The following is a 23,448-nucleotide window of genomic DNA, read 5'->3' as shown; positions in this document are numbered from 1 at the left end:
AATGCAATGCATTGGCAGGAGGGCACAGGCTGCCTGGGGACCTGGCAGTCCTTGTCACCGCTCTCAGTGTCACTGCAAAGGGGAGGCTGGAGGCAGGTCCAGCCCTGGTTCAGTCATCACCACTCTTTCCTCTCCGGAGCTGCTAAGGATTTAGCACCTCGCCACAAATATACCCTGCCTTGGTAGTAAGGGCACCTTCCTTTGCTGTTCAGAAGCACTGGCTTCAGTCCAAGCCCCAGAGTTTCCATAGAAGCAAGACCTGATCGAACACATACATTAACAAAAGATTGCTTTATCACTACCAGCCCAGAAGATTTTCCTCCAAGCTTGTGCCTAAAAGAGCAGGGTCATCCAATATCAGCTCTGTATTTCACTGGAGAGATAAGAATATGACACATGCTTTCTAGAGAAGAGCTTAGGGAAAAATCAATTTCTCAGCTTTCTGTGAGCTAATTTCTGGCTTCACTTCATTTAAAAAGAGGGGAAAAAAGTCTTCATTAGATACAGGTTATTTTTAAACTATTCCAACACAGAAGTTGCTGGTCAGCATAGCTCTCGGATCCAACAGACAGAAAGGAACTTCTTCAACAGTCACGAATCATGAGAAATCAACCTAACCCACCAAGAAAAGACTTTTTCTTGAATTCACACTAGCGAAGGGGCCCAGAAACCTCATCAACACGCTCAGCACCAGGAAACTGTAGTGCTTGCATTCATGGGGGGGGGGGGGGAGGAGGAAAAATATTCGCATCAATCCCACTGAAGAGGTTTGGCTCAAAGATTAACTGGGAAAGAATTTGCAACTCAACTTACAGACTGAATAAGCAGAGGAAACAATTTCACCTCCTGACTCAAAAATCCTATGTTTAAAGCTTTAATTAATGCTGGTAATAAAGCATACCTGCTCTTCAGTCATAGATCTTAGCCTCCTCAACAGCGAGCTTAAATAAGCCAGACACATCCCCAAGGAAGTCCTGAAGGGCTGAACGATCATGGTAACTCCACCCAAATGCCTCCTCAGTAGGAAAAACATGGAACAACTATGCTGAGTTCAGCTTGAGGACAAGTACGTTCAGAAACACTGCACTTTCATGTCAGCTGTGGGTACCAAATTCTACAACCTCAACTGCATCAGAAGGTGGGACAGATGCACAGGTAAACGCACCATGCTAATCTGCTGACACTAAGAGAGTGAGTCAGAGTTCTTGATGCTTGTGTTGAGCCAGAAGACAAACACACCATGCAGGAAGCTACTGCTGGCACAGAAAAGGAAGGTGGGATTTTTGTGGTAGCGTGCACAGAATTCAGCCAGATGGATGGCACTGGAAAAGACTGCTCAGTGCCAGGGACAGCTCATCAAACAGAAGAGAATCCACCACGCTCAGGTCAGTGGCAGTCTCAAGTTTGGGCTAAAACAGGGCACAAAGAGAACAACTGGCACCTCCTAAGTAAGTTCTTTACCTCACCATCTTCTGCTTAAAAATGCCCCAGAAGTCCCTGGAGACATCAAGGCTGGAGCCAAGGAAGCTAGTTTGACCTCATCACCTACAGAGTAACTGCCGGTCTCCAAGCTGGAAAGATGCTGTCATCATAAACCAGATGCTGTCACCATACACTTGCGCAAGCAGCTCTGCAGCTTGAGCGCCAACTCACACCTCCACACAGACTCAAGCAGAAATGGTTGTGCACCTTAGGCTTGTGTCACTCAACCACAATGTTTCACTTAGCCAGCACAGAGAACTGGAAAGCTGATGAAAGATGGGATGAGATCCTCCCAGCTTGCGTAAGAACTAGAAGAAATGTCCAGTGAAAGCACAAAAATCCCAGGAAAGGGAACTTCAATGTGCAACAATAAAATCAATTTTCAGGCTTGAGATGGAGGTTGACAGGAACTGCATGGAACAACTGACATGCTGCATCTTACACCTGCCACACAGAGAAAGCAAAGTAGGGAGGCCAAAGTCAGGATTCTGTAACAGGAAAAACAGTCAACTTCCCAGCCCAAGAGCAAGCACACACAGTCTATGAGTGGAATATATGTGGGCTGCCAAAGAAGAGAGAAGTGGTGTTTTCTGGCTCTTTGCCCTCCACCAATCTCGTAAGGAATTCTCAGAAGGTAAACAAGAGAGAAAAAAAATAATATAAAAACAAAATAGAAAATCTATTCAAAATTAAAGCTTGAGCAAAAATGGTTTCATCTACCTGCACTTTGTAATTTTTATGCTTTCAGAATGTTGAAAAACACTGGATTAAGGAAGAAGATCAAGGTGAACAGCTAGGCCACAGCAGTCTCAAAGGGAAAAGTAAAAAAGACATCAAAAGCTTGGTCTGCACAAGAAATAAGTGCACGTGAGACTTTATTCATTCACCATGTTCTCTCTAGCTTGGTAAAACTCAGGCAGATTGAGCAGCTTTTGAGGTGGAGAAACTGCTTGTCTTGGTTGTTCCTTAACATCCTCCACAATGAAACCAAGTCCATCCAAATGCCTTGAATAAAAAAAAATTAAAAATAAAAAAAAAAGAGGAAAAATTATGCTTGGATTTTTTTTGGCACCCATTGAGCCAAATGAGTTTATAATTCCTCCTTCAGTTATTTCTTCAGACCATGGTTACACAGGTAACCCTCTGACAACCACACCAGCATAAGCAGCACCCTCCCACTCAGCTCTGCTTTGCTGGTACAACTGTTTGCAACCTCACCATGACTCAAGTTAGGGAACTGATCGCAGTTAAAAATAAACCAGCACTTTGTTTTGTTTTTTTAAAGGATTACTTCTCAACCCAGGTCAGATCCCCAATCTATTGTGCAGCTGTACAAACAGTTGTATCAGCACAAGGTGCCTGAATTGCTGATGGTTATCCTGCTGTCTAAAGCCAACGTTTGCATTCCCAGCTCACCTCTTCTTTCATGGCTGCTCTAGAACAGGATTACTTACTAAACTGAACATGTAGCATACTTTATGCTGCAGCTTGCAACCACGTGGAGGGTCTCTTTAATGAGACAAAATGAGGTCACACTGATGTGTATCTTACAAGCAAGGCATGGCTACTGAGCTCCCTCGAGCTGTTGCTTGTCTTAAATTATATGTCATTTTTGCAGTCTGCACACTGAAATAAATGCAAAACCATGACTAACAAAGCCACAAATGTGAATGAACAGCTTTGGGCCAAGATCTGAAACAAAACTCTTCTAGAAATTGCATAACTTAACTATCTTGGTGATCTTCCACTCAAAAACACTCAAGCCTACGTGACATGCAGATTCCCACCTATGAAAGGGGGAACATCACGAAGACAGTGACGTTCAAGGGATGGGGAGTCCATCTGCAGTTCTGGCAACTCGTCAACTGCAGGTGAATTTTACATTAACATGGAAATACAGAAAGGAAGATAGAAAACCAAAATAAGCACTAAGCAACAACAAGATGGTAACATGGATTTGAAATGACCCAGAGAGAAAGAGACCGAAGGTTTTCCCAAATTACCAGCTCAAATACTGTTTGAAATAAAACCAACTGAAAACACTTCCCGTTTGATGGCTGCCTGGCAACCTACCAGAAAGGACTTGGTTCTCAGGTCTCCGCTTTCACCTGGTGGTAGGTGCCCACATCACACACAACTACGTGTCTTCTCATTGAAGCAGAGCACAGAAGATTAAATAACCAGTATGACTTCATTTCTAGAACAGTGTAAGAGGCATGTTAATGAAACAGCTTTAGGAAACACTAGAAGGCAAGAATCACAACCTCTAAGCTGTTCAGCACCCTTGGTTTGTAGATGTCAAATCAATCCAAGAGGATGCAGAAAACCAGCAAAATTGGTACTGGTGAATCTTACCCTTCGTTCCTTAATGTGCATCTCAGGGTACAGCTCCACAACAGCTTAAATAAATCAAAGTCAGCACCCTTCAAACATATCCTCTCTCCTGAGTCAGCACTGGCACTCACCTCATCCTGCTCAGAAACCAGCCTCGCAATAAAGTTAACCCAGGGGAAAAAAAAAAAGTTGTTTTCATCAATGTAACTTCCTAAATTGGTTTAGTGCCAGTACCCAATGAAAGTAAAGGGGGAGGCAGAAGAGGAGCAGTGCCTATTTCATTCAGCTTCAATTGTCCCACAAGCATGCGCTCAGGGGAACAGTCTCACCCTGGCTACAGAGAAACCTGAGCTGCTGCTCCCAGCAGAAAGATGGTGCAACTTTTTCACTGCTCTCCTGACATCTTTACCCCAGCATCAACACTCCTGCAGACAGCTAGATTAAGTACCTGACCTGGTAGGAAATTAATACAGCAACATATAAAGCAAAACTCCTTTAGTTTTCAGCTGGATCAGGTGCCTAACTAATCAGACCCTAAGGTTTAACAATCCCCCAAGCATCAACACAAGGGAGGAAAGTGAGAACCTGTGGCTAAATGCAAGGTTCAACATCAAGCAACTGTGAAGCTGCACTCTTACTCAACACAGACAAAATGTAACAACAGGACCATGGAATATTTATACAAAAACACTTTTGTACCATTTTTTAATCTAATTCTTTATGTTTTAATTTTCTACAACACCCCATTAATATTTAAAATGTCCTATTTCCTCAAAAACATATCTTTAATTTGTTACCAGCATTTTTTTCAACACAAAGATGCTACTAAAAATATATAGGGGAGAGTGAGAAACAGCCTGCTGTGATTAACTAGGGCATGACAAACAGCAGCAGCATGTGCAAGCAGTACTGGGGAGCAAAGCCAGAAAGAACAGTGACAACACTGCACAACCAACACTGATTCATGAACAACAAAGAAGTCTTAGAATTTGCTGCCTGGTCTATGTCCAAGGCTCTCTTTACCTTAAGCTAAAGAAAGTCACATCAGAAAGCTGGCCACTTCTGCACAACCAAGCTTTTTTGGAAGAGCGAGCAGATCCATCTGAAAGGCTTTATGGAGGAAATGACTGCAACAGTTACCATGAAGTGATCCACCATCAAACAGATTTCAGCAGTAACGCACGCAACCGGTATTACCCAGACTAGTTGCCTATCAGTATACCAGAGCTCCCCATGTGCTGTCAGAAAGGTGAAAGCCTCACCAAGTATGTTGCAATGAAAGGCAACGTGAAGCTGGAACTAGTCATTTGTCCCCTGCCTCACCATGAAAGGGGTCTTGTGTCATCACAGCTCCAAAAGCTGCCTGTATGTACATACCCCTCATCTGCTAGAGGCTGCACACATCACCATTCACTATGCATTGCAGTACCTTAATGCTGGTGACATTGCAGGGTCTTCTCAGAGGAATTTCACTTTGAATAAGGTCTGTCTCATGACTTTAGCCTGACACCCATTTGCCTCATGTTCAACATTTGTTTTAACTAGCTCTTGTTACTGCTTGTAACACCTACCTCTGGACATAGCATTGATCAAGTAGGGTATTCCTGGAAGACATGGTTTTGCCTCAGAAATGCAGCAAGCTCAATTTCTGCTTGTCATAATGCTGCCACTTGGAGATCAGCACACTCAAAGAACAGTCTGGGCTACTTCATACACAATTCACTCCTCCAAAAGGCAAGTGTTAAAGCTGTGGCTGCCTCTTGAAGAAGCAGCAACTTTCCAGCACTACTGCATGTGGACAATCAGGGGGCAGAGGGGTGGGGGGAGTATGTCCCTTCGAAGAAAACTGTGTGTTTATGAGCAAATGCTGCAACACCTCACTAGAACATTGTAAATCAGAAGCAATAAGTTTACTTTAATACATGCTTGATAGTCACTAACAATGGAGGTATTTCTCTTTAAATACCAAATACACATATTGAAGGATTTTAAAACACTAAGAAAATTCAGTAAAGCCATCATTCAGGACTGTATTTAGACACCTGAATTTCCCACATCTCTCCCATACAAATAAAATATAGGTGTGACAAAAAAAGGCAAAGGTAAAACTGCAGTGAAGCTGCTCAGTGCTAAGCAGAAGCACGTGGGCTCATTTATATCAAAGCATGCTCCAAGTGTCTCATGAGTAAGAAACTCGTATCTGTATAGAGTAAGACTTCATAATTCCGTCACATAAGATTATTGACCCATTTACATACAGCTGTCTCCTGGCAGGTAGTTTCTGCTAGTGCAAACCTGAAACAGTCATTTTACAGAGGTTAAGACTCTTGCAGAATTAATCTAGATCTATTTTCTGCTGCTGTGAGATGAAGTATGAAAAAAGGAAGAGAAATTGATCACAAAGAGGCAGAGGTTCACACAGGTACTGTTTCTCACCCCACAGAAGGTGACCTCCCAAAGCCTCTTCGACTCTCCTGTCCTGTAAAAGGATTATGAAGCCTACCCTTGGGAGACCACTGCTCAGCTACTGGCCCATTGATATTACACATTAATACCGAGTCTCGTCTCTTCATTGCTATCAGCAGAGAGATATTAGAACACTGTATAAGGTCATTGTTCAAAGATCAGGACTTTAAATAGAACCTCTAATGCACACAGGGAAAGCCACAGCCAGTGGTGTTTGGTGAGGACTCTGCTTTGTGGCTGCCACACACCCAGCTGCAGCTCTGCTTAGTGCTTCCTGCCCAAACACCGATCCAGCTTATTTGCACATGCAGGCTCCCAACTGCTCTAGGACAGACATCTAATCAAGGAACAACTGAAAACCAGAGATAATGATACGGTAAAAAAGTAGGCCAGGCCTAGTGAATGCGGTTCGCAGCTCCACAGCTCATGTACCAGACAAAAGAGTCTTGACAAGCACTAAGCCCAGGTGTACTTTCAAGAAGTTAGAAGCAGCGATGCACTATAAGGATACTGGCATCTAAAATGGAAAGCCAAAGAGCAGACTGCAGCAAATTCAATTACATAAATCTTTGTTTCTCAGAGCAGCCCTGTGGAGAAGGACTTGGGGGTGCTGGTTGATGAGAAGTGAACATGAGCCGGCAGTGTGCACTCGCAGTCAACAAAGCCAACTGTATGGTGGGCTGCATCAAAAGGAGCGTGACCAGCAGGTTGAAGGAAGTGATCCTGCCCTCTCTCTCTGTGCTCACTTTGCTCTCATGAGATCTTACTTGGAGTATTGTGTGCAGTTCTGGTGTCCTCAACATAAAAAGGACATGGAACTGTTGGAACAAGTCCAGAGGAGGCCACGAGGATGATCAGGGGACTGGAGCACCTCCTGTATGAAGATAGGCTGAGAAAGTTGGGGCTGCTCAGCCTGGAGAAGAGAAGGCTGCATGGAGACCTCATAGCAGCCTTCCAGTATCTGAAGGGGGCCTATAGGGATGCTGGGGATGGACTCCTCATGAGGGACTGTAGTGATAGGACAAGGAGCACCTGGTTAAAACTGAAACAGGGGAAGTTTAGATTGGATATACAGAAGAAGTTCTTTCCTGTTAGGGTGGTGAGGCACTGGAATGGGTTGCCCAGGGAAGCTGTGAATGCTCCAGTCCCTGGCGGCGTTCAAGGCCAGGCTGGACAGAGCCTTGGGTGAGAGGGTTTAGTGTGAGGTGTCCCTGCCCATGGCAGGGGGGTTGGAACTTAAGATCCTTTCCAGCCTTAACTATTCTATGATTCTATGACACCAGGAACCAAGAACTTAAGGACATTTTTTCCCCAGTTCTTTTGGGTTTTGCACCTTCCAACAAAACACCATTTGGACACTTCTGAATGGAGTCTATGAAGCAAGCCATGAACGATCCCTAGCCAACAGTAATCAGGAATCATTTCCCCTGCTACTTAGTAGTGCACAGATGTACAGCAATCTATGCTGCCATGCAGGTGACATATGGGTTTTCCTTCATAAAGTAATCAAAGTTAAAAGGCATTATGAATTCCACACTTACAAAAACTATAAAGCCTAATTATGAAGAGAAACGTTATCAGGTCGGAACACATTGCCAGCAAGGATGCAATCCCTGTGAATGGAGATTTGGGATGAGATTAGACACATATATAAGCTAATTCCAACGGATACAGTTAGTTCCGATTTAGGACATATGGTAAAATGTTCTGAGAAGTATGTGTCTCACCCAAGACAAGATCTCAGATGCATCTGTAAGAACACTCCATGGTTTTGGCTGGTTTAGGCTGCACAGTGCAATAGCTAAGTGAAGCCAAGAGTAGGAGTTTTAACTACTAATTGTACAGAGAAGCTACAGGGTTAACCACAGAAGAACAAGCCCCAAGGAACTAAACCTATGAAGAATTACTACAAAAGCCGTAGATGCAGAGGAGCTCAAATTACATTCCTTAAGTAGTTGTTAAAATAAGAATGATCTACAGCTTTCCAAGAGCCCACTAACTGAAAGACAAACATACGCAGCTTGCAGTGAACTTGGATTCTCAGTATGTGTTCTCAACTTTTGAGTTATGATGATTTTAAAATGGAAAAAAAAAAAGAGTTTTGGAGGAAAAAAAAAAGAAAAAAAGTCAGTTGCAACAGATGATTGATTTCCACAGGGAAAAAAAAAAAAAACACAACTAGGACAAAAGAGAACTTCTAATTGCTATATTTAATTCTGCAGTGACAAAAAACCTCAAGACAAATGTTATATAAGACCCATTAACCTCTTCACTCATTACTGGCACCTTAATTTAGCACACCACCACACTAGATAGCTTAAACTGAATTCTTAATGCCAAAGCGTACCACTGGCTGCAGTAAAGCAGTAACAGCAATAACAGAAAGGGGGGTAAAAATCCCCAAGCAAGCATCGTATAATGAATTTTGCAATTACAGTTCCTTGGGCACAAGTAGATATACCAGAGCCTGTCCAGCTCTAATGAAACAGTATTTTTTCCATATTTGTAACCCCAAAGAGATTATCAAATACTCCCTCTTATTTTAGGAACACTGAAGAGAAATCAAAACACAGAGTAGATCTGGACTGACGGAAACCTCCAACTCACCTTTTATACTAGAATGTAAGTCAAACGTAAAGAGGCTGTAACCTGCTGAAATTACTTCACATTTTGAGCGACTTTTTCTTCTTTACGAACATGTCAGCATCCCACACACATCCGCCATGGCGCTTTAAGTTAGGTATGACTGAAATCCAAAACTGCCAGGCATTATACTTAGCTATAGTTCAGTGGCTATCACATACACATGTGTAGCTGACTGAAAAACAAAACAAGGTAATTTTGGAGAGCATACATGTCAACCCTCCCCATACCCCAAGAAACTAGAGATTAATCTTCTTCACTGATAAAGAACAAGACTGATGAATGCAACCAGACAGCCTCTGTCTTCCATCCATCTAATCGCATTGTGGCAAAGAATGACATTCAGAAATAAAAGACAGATTAAGAGTCTACTTTCAGAAACTATCATCCTGCTCTGTGGAAAGAGCTCCACTAAGTCACCAGGTCACCCTCCTCTGACTCCATTTATTATTCAGAATTCCCTGATGTGCTTGAATTCATACTCCCCCCACCCAGACTGTAATGTCTCAACTTGAATACACTAATACCCTGGAAGACAGTTTCAAAACACTTACTAAACTTAAGATAAACGGCTCTAGTGCTTTTCCTCATCTACAAGTCCAGTTATTTTATCACAGCAGACAGTGAGGTGGGTCAGAATAACTTTCAGTAAATCCATACTGACTGTTCCCAGTCACATTCCCAGAAAGGTGTACCAAAAGGACCTGACCCACAACTGTCCACACGGCTGAAAGGAGGCCGACCAATGTATGAACTTGTCAGACCATTCAGAATCTATACATGAAAGTATCCGTTAATTGAAAGATAGTGTGGTGAAATTAAGAGAAGATGATGAAGATTGGCTATCATCACTTTTTTCTGGCTGGGGTATAACTGGATGGTTATTAGTCTTGGTCAAAGGAGGACTGATCTTGTTGCTTTATCTGTATTGTACTTTGCCATTATCTGTATTGTACCTTGTTTGTTACAACGTATTCAACGTATGACAATGAATGCTGTGAAGCGTGTTTGGCTTGTGCAACAAGAAAAAGGGGGAGATGGGGATGGATTTTTAGCAAAGAATGGCCATGTTCCCAAGTCAGCAAGTGCCTATGTGGAGCTCGACATGAATCGAGGATGGAGGAGGACGTGGGTAAGGGAGCAAGAGTAATGGTGCAAGCAAGATAAGAAGAAACTGGAATGTGCTAAGATACAAAATAGTGGGCTATTAGCAGGTTTTAAAGGTTAAGTTCCCATATGCTTATTTAATTAATTGTATACTAGTTACTGTATGTTGCAAGAATGTGTATCAAAGCATAATATACTAAGCTATTGTATATGCATCCAATCGTAAAACAGCACACTATTGAAGATGTATCTAATTATACTACAGCAAGCTATTGTAGATGTATCCAAATATTATACAGTGAGCTATCGTATGTGTAGCCGTAACTGCCGTGTGCTACAAGAATATGTATCAGATTATAATACAGCAAGCTATTGTAAGCAGATACAGAGAACAGTATGAAAAGGATAGATGCTTTGTAATAAACAACTTTGGTCTGATCACATTGATCTCTGACTGAGTCCGTATTTTTTCTGTGGCAGACCAGCCTGTAGGTCCTTATACTGTAGTCCCTTTGGGACTATTCTGAAGTGCAATCACTGTGAGGGTGGTGGGGCACCAGCACAGGGTGCCCAGAGAAGCTGTGGCTCCCCCATCCCTGGCAGTGTTCAAGGCCAGGTTGGACACGGCTTGGAACAACCTGCTCTGGTGCAAAGTGTCCCTGGCTGTGGCAGGTGGATGGAACTGGATGAGCTTTAAGGTCCCTTCCAACACAAACCAGTCTGGATTTGTCTTTGTCAAGTGATCAGAGACATCCATCACTTTTCAAACATGGACAAGACTGGCATCACCATGACACAGCCAGCTCAGCACTCCTGAGTGCAGCCCATCAGGACTCGCATGGCTCAAATTCTCTCACATAATCTCGCACTCTGTTTGCATTTGCTTCTATTCCTGTTTCCATTTTGAACCCTGCTCCTAAACACAGAAGCCCAGACCCTACTGCTGAAGACAAGCAATAAAAAGCACTTCAAGCAACTCTGTGCCAACCATCACTCATTCAGCCACCTTATTCAGCAGAGTCTTTGCTTAGCATTTTACCTCTGATGGAGAGGTAAAAGCTACATCAGAATTATCAGGGACATTGTAATAAGCACTGTCCTGAGAGAAAGTAACTGCTTCTACAACACAAATACAGAAATGCAAATTAACACAGCCAAGTTTGTTCTGTTTGTATTCCACGTTGTTAAAGAAACCACAGGTTTCTTTGCAGGATGTAAAACCAGCTTGCTGGAGAGCTGCATGACCCCATTTCTAAACCATGTGGCAAAAAAAGCCTCCCTCTGCTAAACTCACTCAGCCTGGCCAATAAAGGGAAGTGGACTCTTTAAAGAGCAAACCTAGGCCTTCCTGAAAATTCCTAAGAAACCTTCATTGAGAAGCTTCTTTTCAGCTTTAATCACAAAGAAAAATCTAGACAATGGAGTAAGACTTTTTACCCAGTTAGATGCCAACTAGCCAGACAGCTCTAGGTATAGAAAAGGAGATGCTTTATGATGATTCCATATTCTTAAGCATATCTCAGTGTATCAGATATGGGGTAATGGCAGGAGAAAACTTAAAGCTGTTCTAATGTACCCCAAGACTCAGAAGAGCCAAAGGACACAAAATGCTTGCAGCCTCAGCCATTGCTGCAGGCTCCTGGCACTGAGCAGGCATCTCATTGTGCCACGTTCAGACTGCCAAAGCGATGCCAGTGCCTGCTGTGTCTGGAAGCAAGCACGGAAGTGTAACACAAGCAAACAAAAGTATGTTTTATCAGACTCCAGAACGCACAAGGCTCCCCTGCCCCCTTCTGGGAACAAGGTGGATTTGAAAACTTCAATATCTACTTCCAATGATAAAACTGTTTACTTGTGTAAACAACCAAAAGAAAACCAGAAAAGTACTTTTGCCTCAAGCAGGAGTGCCTTCAGCAAAGCCATGGATATTAAGTACATGTCCTTCTGCTGCAGAGACAGACTCAAACTGGATTTTCTTTACCCATATGTTAAAACCACTGACAAACTTAGGCCTTCCAGAAAACAGCCTGACAATTCACTACAGCTTTGTTATGACTCAGCTGATTCATTTCTCAGGTCACAATGCAGATGTGCACCCCTGTCCTTTACCCCAGTGTCTCTACTAATTTCCCCAAAATAAGTAAAATATAGCAACTACAGCAAAACTTGCATGATATGCATTAACTGCTCATAAGCCTTCTCCCTAAGTTACACAAAACATATTCTATTAAGCCGCTGACTGAGACCTGACTTAAGCAAAAATCCCTTTGCAGTGATTTGCCACCCCGCATATTTGAGATCTTAAATGCGAAAGACAAACAGACCTCATTCGGGCCAGAGGAGAAAAATTCTCCTACCTGCCTCTTCCTACCACTGCTACCAGGAGAACATTGGGCTACTGTCTGGCCATACATGTTTGCATTTCATGAAGTTCAAACCTTTACCTCCGGAATGCAGCCCTGCAATACTCTGCCATTCAGAAAACTTAAGCAGGTACTCACACATTTTTCTTCTGTCTCTGGTTTGCTTGTGAGCTACTGAGAGGAAAGCTAAGCAAAGACCCCACATCCCACTCCCAGCTGTGACAAGGAGAAGGGAATTTCCAAAGCAATGGAGCGCAGCTACTGTTAAGCAGCCATTTAGGATCTGTGAACAGAAATGTTTCTCATTTTGAAGAGAGTGACCCTGCAGCACAGATCCAGGAACTCTGTCCAAAGAGCACACTGTAAGCAACAACACATTCCATGCCCTCCCCTCCCTTTGCAAAGTCAGCCGGTAAGGAGCAGAAGCTGGCTCCAGTGCACAGGAAGCAGCACAAATGTTTTGTTTCCTAGCAATTAGGACAACATCTTGATTTAAACCTATAAAGTCTGAGAGTTATGGATTATAGCCAAACACAAACTTGCTGTGAAGAACCATCACAAGCATGCTAATCTCACCCTAAGGCCTTTCGAAACCAGCATTTAATTTGGTTCACTTCATGCTCACTGTAAAGCAGCTTTACAATTCCTACAGTATGCTGTGGGCTGTGACACCACTCTGATCCATCTCCTCCTCAGATCTATACGTTGCCCTTCTTCTAAGCTGTCTGAGAATTAATTATGGTGGAAATGAACACCATTAGATAACGGCATTCCAAGCAACTGGCTCTCATAAGGGAACTGAGGATTCGTGGATCTCTGTCCTCAAGAAACGTGTAGCCGTGTCCATTCAGTACAACTCTGCTGTTAGAAAGAAAACGAGATTAAGATCCAAACAAGCAAACATCAGTACTACACCCATCTTCTCACTTGTGGCCAGAAACAAACATAAGCTTAGCCATGGTGTGGGTTCCACCTCTTCCTCTTGTCACCACTAGACCACATCAGAGTAGCATCCTGACCTGAGGAAGTTCTACCAAAAACTGCAGGTGTTACACAAACAGCAGCTTTGGACAAAAATGTTGGTATTGACTTTAATATATTCTCTGCATGAGCTTCACCTACTTCTCCATGTAAAGCAAGGCAGTTAAACTTTACATCCTCATGCGATCTGCAATTTCACCACCCAAGAGGACTTTCATGTATGCAGGCAGAGATACACCAGGGCATTTCAGCAGTTAGAATGGCGTTTGAGAGCAAATGGAGTGGCTCGTGTGTCAGAATTTTCTCTGTCTTACTGTGAAGATAAAGCGGAACAAACATTTTGCTTCAGATACACTTGTCTTTTTCTACATGGGGAAGCTGACAACACTTGCATTTGGCAGGTCTCAAACGGCACCATGCAGTTTTACTGGACAGCCCAGCTTTTGGCTGACCACTGTTAAAACATTTAAAGCCAGGAGAAATCCAGCAATTCTTACATCCCTCCACTGAAGTTTACCAGATCAGCAAAGTGCACAGTTGATTTGATTAACAGATCTTTTAGATAACCATAATCTATCCAACGTCATTCAAATGGAAAGAACCAGCAATAGGCTACAAGTTTTTGTGCTTCCACTGATGTTTCCACGATCTAGTCAAACCATTCAGTCCTGAGGCACTTCAGCCATTGGCAAAACAGCATTTGGAAAAGGAACAGCAGGACAGTCAAGTAAACGACCTGTATACTGGTTTGAAAAGACTGCAGTTTGGTGATCTTATTTTCCATGACCCCCTTGCACTCCAAATCAACTTACTCTTACCTTATAATTAAATTCTCAAGTTTTTAAGATCTTCTCCCCTAGTCCATCAACAACTGAATTCTGTTCATCAATACAGACTGAAATTGGGGCACCTCTTTCAAGTGAATGTGGTGCTGTTTGGCTGAAATGCTCAAATGGCAGAAACAGAAAAAGACAACCTAGGAGCACATCAGTTCCTCAGAAAGACTTAAGAGCATAAAAGCAAGATTATCCAACCAAACTCATTTCACTCTGGTAAACAAATCGTCATGCCAAAAGCACAAGGAGCAGCTGTTATTAAGTGGTTTCTTCTGCTAACATAGTTCCAAGACGCTGGTACTAAACAAAACTTGGGGCTTGCTTAAGCATCTTAAAAAGAACAGAGAAACCCAAGGCAGTCAAATGTACAGTACTACAGATTATGTCAATGCTCAGGACACAGCTTAACGGACTGTGTGAGAAAAGGGAACTGCAGGTCACACTCATTCTGAAGTAAAGGTTTCTAGAGACAGGTAAAACTTTTTATTAGAGCAACTGATAGAGGATGCTCTCCTCTCCCACTGCAACCCCTTCTATTTTTACACAGCTGATTAAAAAATTAGTTCAGCTGGAAAATACATGTTTGGGGGCCCTACTTTTCTACCTAATCCTTCTTTCCTTGGAAAAAGTGCTAGTCCCAATGAAAAAAAAGCACATCACTGTCTACCTTTTCAACATCCCCAGCCAAACAAGTTTCATTTTAAAAGTGCAGTTTTATCCCTGTAACTATATCTACATTAAGGGATTCCACTGGCAGAACTGCACTAGGTGAGAATGAACGTGCTGATTAATGGAGCTGTCCCAAGCGTTTGGAGCAGAAATGACCTTAGAAGCACGTCAACAGGGAGTTTAAGCCACATAATCACATTGCAAATCCATGCCCCCTACTTGATACCAGTTTAATTTTCCTAGGCAGATGACCCTTAAAGGTCGCAGGAGCTGTAAGTTCCCAACTTGACACTTCATTGCGATTTTTTCCATGAGAAAGTACCAAATGAAGGTAACACTGTTGCATACAGTACATCTTCTTGCACAGTTGACCCACATTAAAAAAAGAGAAAAATCTGAGCTCCATGGCGGGAAGAAAAAAAAAAATAATCTCAAGTCAAGTGCTACAAGACAATGCCATGGAAAATATGATGATAAAGTGCAACATTTCAGTTTTAAATGGGAAATAACTTTAAAAGTTTGTCATAGCAAACATTTTAGATGAAGACAGTGCACTAAGTAAAATATATTATATAGTATCTGATGGCCCTTAGAGCTAAGGTAGCAGATTTAATTTGAAATTAGCTGCAACTTTGAAGAGAATTCACTGGAATGGGTTGCCCAGCGAGGTTATGAATGCTCCATCCCTGGCAGTGTTCAAGGCCAGGCTGGACGAGGCCTTGGGTAATATGGTTTAGACCAAGGTGTCCCTGCCCATGGCAGGGGGGTTGGAACTTAATGATCTTGAGGTCCTTTCCAACCCTAACTATTCTATGATTCTAATTTCATACAAGGATACTCCCACATCCATTGTGACATTAAAAAAATCCAATATGGCAAAACATACATGGCACACAACACAGGGTCATAGGAGGGATTTTGATCAGGGCCTTGTTATCCTGTTACTTGTTACTCTTCTGCGGATCAGCATAATCTGCAATATTCAATCACTCCTACTGAAAGTCTTAAAACTCTTGGTTGTTTTGTAGCTTGCAGCGTGCTCTGGAAGGTAAAGGGCAAAGAATTAACAGAGATGCCCCCCAGCCATTTGAGGGAAAATGAAAGACAATCTGCACCTATCTTCTCAGTACATGAATCGAACAGCTAGTCACAACTTCAAGCTTGGCAAGAGCTTACATGTGTTGAAGGGCAAAAAAACAAAACTTGGCATTTAAAGATGTCTGCAAGATCATTCTACCTGAGCAGCAGCCAGCACTGCCATCCTTTGGTGCCTTCTTAGAGCAAGCCACACTTCCAAGGGATCCAATGTAACTTTGGCTTCACTAAAGGAAATATCCAAGGAGAAGGGAGCTTCTAGATGCCAAAGCAGCAGTCCTTGAATACAGTTCATTTTAATGTATTTCTTAAGCTCCTTCCAAAGGAAAGAGACCTTTAATACCCAAAATCTTCATTATTACTCTCCTTATATACTGACACAGGGCATCAGACCTCTTGGAATACGCTAAGCCACCAGACAGTTCTGGTCTGAAATAAGAAACTCCTCCTTTTCAAATGAAGTAAAGAATCATACAAATGAAGCCTATATTTAACTTCCTATTCACTGCTGGAGTTGCAAACAAGTTCTTGTAAGCACTCTACAGGTCATGGATTTCCAGTATCTTATCTAAATGTTAAGCTGCTGAAGTAGAGCTCAAAACCTTTTCCAACAGACTTTCTGGAGTGCCACTTACAACCAAGGCCACTGGCCAAGTAACATAGCTGTAAAGCCAAAGGAAGAAGAAAATAATTTGACAACAGATCAGGTTTAACAAACTGGCTTGCATATAATTATTAAGCACATCACCTGCATGTGCTTGTGTATATATATGTATGTAAATAGTATATAAAAAGAAAAGCACAGCACATTCATTTGGAAGACACAGACTGTTAACAGGTCTGTCCCAGGTGTATAAAAGCTACCTTTTCATACCTTAAATTCCTCTCAAGATACTGGAAGACCATGTTGGAGCTTCTACAAAACACCAATCTGCTAGATCAGAGGTACTCTCACAGCCAGCTGGGTTACAATACATCATGGGCCATACATAGCTAGAGAAAGCAAATTTAGTCTTCTTCAGTTTAATACAGTGTTGTAACAAGTGCCAGAAGTGCTCCCTCTTGGATTGAAAGATAAACTAACAAGCATTACGAGTAGAAAAATAACACAGTTTTCTTCAACTATAATAAGAAGATTGCACATGATAGCAAACTTGAAACAAGAGAAATAGCTCTGCACCTATAAGAAGAGTCAAACTGCCAAACTCACCATCACACAACTGACCCCATCAGAATTTTAAAAGGGTTTTGAATTTTCTTCTGGTTGTCACATCACAAGAGGATGAAGTATAAAAAACCCCACAAAGTCTGGAAAAGCTTCACCTGTAACTTTTACTTGCCAGGTTTAAGGAAGGTACTTTAACTGCAGGGGGTAAAGAGCTTGGTTTACTTTTGGCTGGCAAGCAATACAATGACTATTTTTACTAAGAATATTTGAGTGAAGACACATTTACAAATCCCAATTATTTTAAGACAACTGGATTTTGGTTCTTTAAGTTGTTAATAGGTTCACTGTATTCTCAACTGCTGAAACACATGTAAAGGTGTTAGTCCTAACGACGCTACATGTGCAGTGAACAGACCGAGCAAAGAGCAATACCTGTGATCTTAACTAAAGCACGGTAACTAAGGGGAAAAACAGGAACCCTGAGTGCTGCTATTACAGGAACGAAAATTAAATATAAAAAAATAACCACACCAACATATATAGCACCTGAAGAAGACTGAAAGCTATTCAGCTTACACATAGTACATAACAGTGGCATTTACTCAGTCTGACTCACAGAATGAGAGGTTTTCTCTCAGCTCTGTAAAAGCAAAAAATGCATAAAGCATGCCTGGTAACACTTCTGGTTCAGATTTAGCTTACCTTCAAATTTTAATAGTGTATGCAGGTCAACACTTGTGGTAAGAATATGAAATATTAAGACCTCAATTACATAAAAGATTTATGCTCAAAGACAATACCACTTGCACAGTACATTAAAAAACACAATATTCGGTCCAAATGGGAAGTAAATTGAACAATTCCAACATTTGTAAAAGCACAGGTATCCATAATCATTTTGTATACGGTCACACTTAATCCAAGCAAAATATGCACGTTCCAGATTAAACTGATGTAGGTTTTACTGTGGGAGGTGTGAGGGGGTTTTGTTTAATAAAACTATCTGAAAAACCCTGCACAAGTAGGGTTTCAACACAAACCGAGTTTCAGACTGCTTTGACAATTCTTTTGGGTCAGACTCAAAAGGATTTAAAAAAAAAGAAAAAAAAGAAAGAAAAAAAGAAAGTCTTCCCCCACCCCGTATCTGTGGATGAGAGTTGACCCCTTCCTCAGATCTGCCATGTAGCTTCACACACAGACCGCAGTTTAGAGGAGTGAAATATACCTTCCACTAGTCAGCAGGTGTTATGAGGGCCTTCCAAAACTCCAGAACCTTTCCAGTTTTATTTATATTCTATAACAATACTCAAACCAAGAGCACAATACCTCATCTTCTGCAACAGCTCCAACATTTTTCACTGAAGTTATGCTTTGGTTCAATTCAGCCACTGACTAAGACACAGGAGTACGTAGTCCCCTTAGGCTTCTCTCCCAAATCCTTCCTGCTTTAAATAACTCACTGACATCTGCACTGGTGCACTGATTTTGGTCCTCAAAGCTGCTTATCACCTATAGTTAGCTGTAATGAGATCATGACTGCCTCCCCACACGTGCTTAAGCTGCTTAGACATTACTGTCAAAGGACACAGAACAAACAACCAGCCCTACCTTCTTGTGCCTTTTTAAGATTTCTAAACTCACTTTTTTAAATGCTTGACAATAATTTGACACCAGCAGTGGACAGTGCCAATCAGAATTAAAGATTACATGATATTTTGCATAAACCCACTGTATTGGTTTTAAAAAAATGGGGAAAATGAAGCTCAAAATAGAACTACATGAAGGGGAGGATGCCACAGCAGAATACTCGAGTCATACAATAGCTCACCTTTAGATCACAGTTGAATCAGCTGTGACAAAGATACAGGAGCATCCCCACAAAGGCGGCACTGCATAGCTCCTATCCCAGGAATGTACTTGTGGAGCTCCGCACCTTTGGTCATTACCTGTTGCACTTCAAACCAACCAATAGTCACACAGGTCAAGGACCTCCTACCAGAAAAGTGAACTGGGTGACACAACCACTGTGTAAATGCAGTGTCTCAAGGAAACGAGGTTATTCAAGTCTGCTGGCAAACAAATGCTTAGACCACAGGTACAAATACCTGGTCATATCTTTGCTGATAAAGAACAGGGAGAAAACGGATATGCCAGACTTTCTTCCATATTTAGAAAGCACAAAGTAACCCGTTTCAGCCTGGAAGACTATGAAGCCAGCCTATCAACTTTCAGCAAGCTAACCTCAGAATAGAAAGGAAAAACTAAAACCCAGACAATGACAGAGTACCAAAACCACTGTAAGACAATTCAGCTGCAATTCAGCCACCTAAATAGCCAGAATTGCTAGAGCATAAAAGTTAGGCTCCAAATCTTGGAAGCTTAGTTTTTACTCGAAAAAACTGACACCAACTTGGTGAATGAACAGGACTGAGCTTTTCACTCTGTTCTAGTGCACTTACTTAGGAATCCCTGTAGTATCTTTCAAAGATAAGAGCGTATCTCCCACAAACGATATATACATATACTTACTTAAAGGGTAAAATTACAAAGTGAGAGGCAAAAAGGAAGCAACTTATTTTTCTCTGCATGATATTTAAGGTGGTTGCAAATGTATTCTGGGCAAAACAGAGAAAAGTTACCTTAGAGGTGTCACCCAAGCTCTCTCTGTTGAGCAGTCACTGGAATATGGAGCCAACCTCTCACAATCAAGAGGGAGTAGGATGCCAGAAGTCAGCCTGCAAGATGTTGCATGGAAATGAGTTAGCAAGTGCTAAATCAGCTTTTATTTAAATCTTTACTTGCTCATCAATTCAGGACTTTTGAGAGCACACGTTCCCTCAAGTCTGGGACCAGAAATCACAGCGAGACCCTTTCAGGATGCAGATACTCTCACTGATTCCTCTGAGGTCCCAGATGCTCTTTACCAAAGGTGCCACTGCGGCTGAGGAAACCACTTGCTCCAGCTGCCTCCTCTATCCCTCAGCTGAAGATTACCAGCCAGCAGCTGGAGCAAAACAGGATGCATCCTGGTCTGGCTCACAAGACACTGATGGGTATTAAGGAAAAAGGGTTGAAGCCTACTACCTTGATCTGTGGCATATGAGCAGGCACTGCTGTAGGCCCTAATACAAGGGAGGTAGCATCTGGCAAAGAAGCAGGACAGCTGGTGGAGAAGATAACCTTTCCAACTACAAAAGCTAAATCAGAGACAGCTTATCTGTCAGAGCTCTCAAACGTGTAGGAACATCCTACCAGCAGAGACACATAAGATCTCATGACCTTTTTCACTGTTTTTATCAGATTGGGTTGACACAGATCTACTACTAATATAATTATGGCAGCTACACCCATGTTATTTTTTAACAGAAATAATCACGTTGACTTCCATGGATAGCATTATATAGATGGGGAGGTACCCTATCATATCAAAGCTTATTCCTTTACTACCTGAGAAGGGGATAAAATCATTTATTGTGAATTAAACTGACTCCATACTGACAGGGAGTTCCGCAAAATAAAAGAAAGCTTAAAGAAGCGTGTCTTCTATACACAGTTAATACCATTCAAAATGCACAAAGACAAGCTTACAGAAATAAATGAAGGCAAATTACTTGCATCTTAATACTATCTGCAGAGTAGTTTTCACCTATGTGGACTACATAGGGAAGCACAGGCACCTCAACATGCCAATTAAGAGAACTGCATCTATTAGAAAATACATCTACCCGAACAGCACACTGGGAAAGCCAAAAATAACAGCTGCTGCCACATGAGAACAGCAGAAGTACTGCATACAGGCGATGCCTGCAAAACAGAAACTAAGCAGCCATGCATAAACACTTCCTCTTCCTCCCCCACCACCCCTACAACAGCAGCAACAAACCTGATATTAAACACTCGCCAGCATCCTGCTCTGCATTCCTGTCACATCAGGAATAGAAAAAAGGAAGACTGCTAACTGCTCCTCCATATATCTGAAGGGTTCTTTCAGTTTACAGGAAGCAATACAAATACTTGACATGATTCTTGCAGAGGTTTCTGTCACATTTTCTTCTTTACTTTCACTCCTTTACTCTAGCTCACCCGTTTCAGAGCTCACCAGGGACCCGTTGGATTTACTAGGCTTGGTTTCATACATTCTTTCTCAAAGACAGAAGTCACAAATAAAAGCAATTGTTCCTAGGCCAGTAGCATCATACGAACAAGCAAGTGCAGAGCCATGGCTCTACTGAGCTGCCACACACAAACTCCACAAGCCAAGTTCAAACCTAAATCCTGCCCAGCACCGAGACTGACAGTGTGCCATTGTCAAATGCACGGGTAAACAAATCAGGCTGCAGTCACAGAATCATGGAATCAAACAAGTTGGAGAAGACCTTTAAGATCATCCAGTCCAAACAGTAAGTTCTGAGACTATAAATCCCAGCGTCAATGCTCAACTGTGATGCACGTGTCTCAACATGTTGCAAACTAATCGCCACTGGGCAGACTGAGGGAACGTGATGGCAGCAAGTGAACTGCAATGCCCAAGTAATGGGCATTGCAAACAAGGCCTCCATCACATTTTCTATGGCTTCAGTATCCGCATTTCAACCACAGACAGAAGAAATACTCCTTCTCTAGAGCACAGGCTGTGGGTATTCGACTTCAAACTTACCATCTACATTTCTGATTCCAATGGAGACCTTCAAACAGTGCCACCCCCTCCCCCAGTGTGCCAGTCAGCACTCACCAGATCCACAACCACCTTCAGAGGAATCAACTAAAACCTGGTATCTATAACAAGTGATCAGACCTTTTAACAAACATTTGGTGATCACTGAACCAAAGAGACTGTGCCCTGTAAGCAGATGGTCAACAAACAGCTCCAAGCTTGTACAGGCCTCATCATCTTGCACTAGTCAAGCTGAACGAGGTCACATTTTCAGTTTGATAATTTTACACAAAATGAATAAGCTCTATACATGGGGGAGGACAGAAGAGAAGAAACAAACCAGGCAGCTCAAATGGGACGGGAACAGCCTGCAACTGCATGAGTAAGAAGAAATCATAGTGCTTGCTGAGATGGTTAATCAGCCAATTAAGGACACAGGTACTGCTTCAACCTCGGCATTTTTGACCTTTGAGTGCCTGCTGTTCTAACCTTGACTTCTCACTATGTGCAACGCAATAAAGAACAACTTGCAGGTCAGTTCACTTACACAGTGTGTCATGAGAAGGGATCCTAAAGCACATCTGATTTCGCTTTCTAGAATATTTTTGTAAGGACGTTCCCAGTACTGTCATCTTGATGATGAAGCACACAACGATGCTAGTCACAAAAGCTACCAACTAAGTCTACACAAACAGAACTACTGCCTATAGAAATATTACATTAAGAATGAACAGAAACCCAAGCCCACACCATTCTGGCACCATTCGGTGCTTTGGTAGCAAAGGCCAAACTTGGAATTCAGCTTTGGAAACTCTGAATACCAAGTTAAGCTAGGTGAAACTGATGGGAGAAAAAGCGGACAGAGCAGAAACACAGCAAGACAGGCTGAAATGAGAATGTCAGCGCACACTGAAGTGTATTATTGGAAAGAAAAACAGGGGCACTCCCCCCACTGATTCAGAGCTTTACGACGGAGGAACATAGAGCCTGGTACTAATTTAAATTCAGGTTGGTTTCAGTCCAGGTCTGCAAACCCATGAGTACATTCACCTCCAGGAACTGCCAGGCACCTTCCAGCAACCACTGGGGCATCCAGCATTACCAGAGCCCATCTGCACCTGCTCCTCTGTAGTGGTGGCAGCACGCTGGGACACAGGAAGGGCCCCCAACCCCATCAACTTCCTCACCATGTTGGCTTCATGTTAGCACCGTGGTTTGCCGTGTTCCTTCCTGTGCGCAGCTTCTGTGGAAGGGAAAGACACAAAGGGAGGGGAGGCTAGAGCTGCCTGCCAGGCAAGGCCAAGGCAGGGGCAGAGCAGCCCTGCCCACGGGGCTGTCCTTGCTAAGCCCAGCTCCTAGATCTCTCCCCACGCTGGGTGACGAACCTCCTGCCCCAACTATACCACGTAAGAGACTGGCACACCCGAGTGTCCCCCCGCACACACCACAACCACGAAGACCGCGCCTAGATCCCCGCTCCCATGGGCCCGTCGCTGGCTCCCCCCCACCCCCGGCACAGCCCTCGGTCCCCCCACCCCACCCCGATCCTTCACAGGGCCGCGCCTGTGCTCCCCTCTCCCCGCAGGGTCAAGCCGGACTCCCCCTGCCTCAATCAGACCGCACCAGGCCCTCCCCTCTCCCCTCACGGGG

General features: G+C 42.8%; 1 protein-coding gene across 3 annotated transcripts in view; it reads right to left on the bottom strand.

Moving 5' to 3' along the window:
* The window catches only part of IP6K1 (inositol hexakisphosphate kinase 1), a 39,199-nt gene that overhangs the window by 15,497 nt on the left and 254 nt on the right, over nucleotides 1-23,448 (bottom strand). For 2 of the 3 annotated variants that reach the window (XM_061346988.1, XM_061346986.1), the window contains exon 2: nucleotides 22,986-23,041. The gene's annotated coding sequence lies outside the window, so the exon portion shown is untranslated. Of the gene's footprint in view, nucleotides 1-19,783; nucleotides 20,054-22,985; nucleotides 23,042-23,448 lie in introns of those variants that run through there. The other variant, XM_061346987.1, reaches the window with a different exon arrangement.

This window comes from Neopsephotus bourkii, unplaced genomic scaffold (assembly GCF_033783945.1).
Source record: "Neopsephotus bourkii isolate Nb327-2 ecotype Australia unplaced genomic scaffold, CSIRO-AGI_Nbou_v1 NB_284, whole genome shotgun sequence".
Classification (NCBI taxonomy): Eukaryota; Metazoa; Chordata; class Aves; order Psittaciformes; family Psittacidae; genus Neopsephotus; species Neopsephotus bourkii.
Note: the sequence above shows the minus strand (reverse complement) of the source record. Positions and strands in the feature narration are given on the sequence as shown.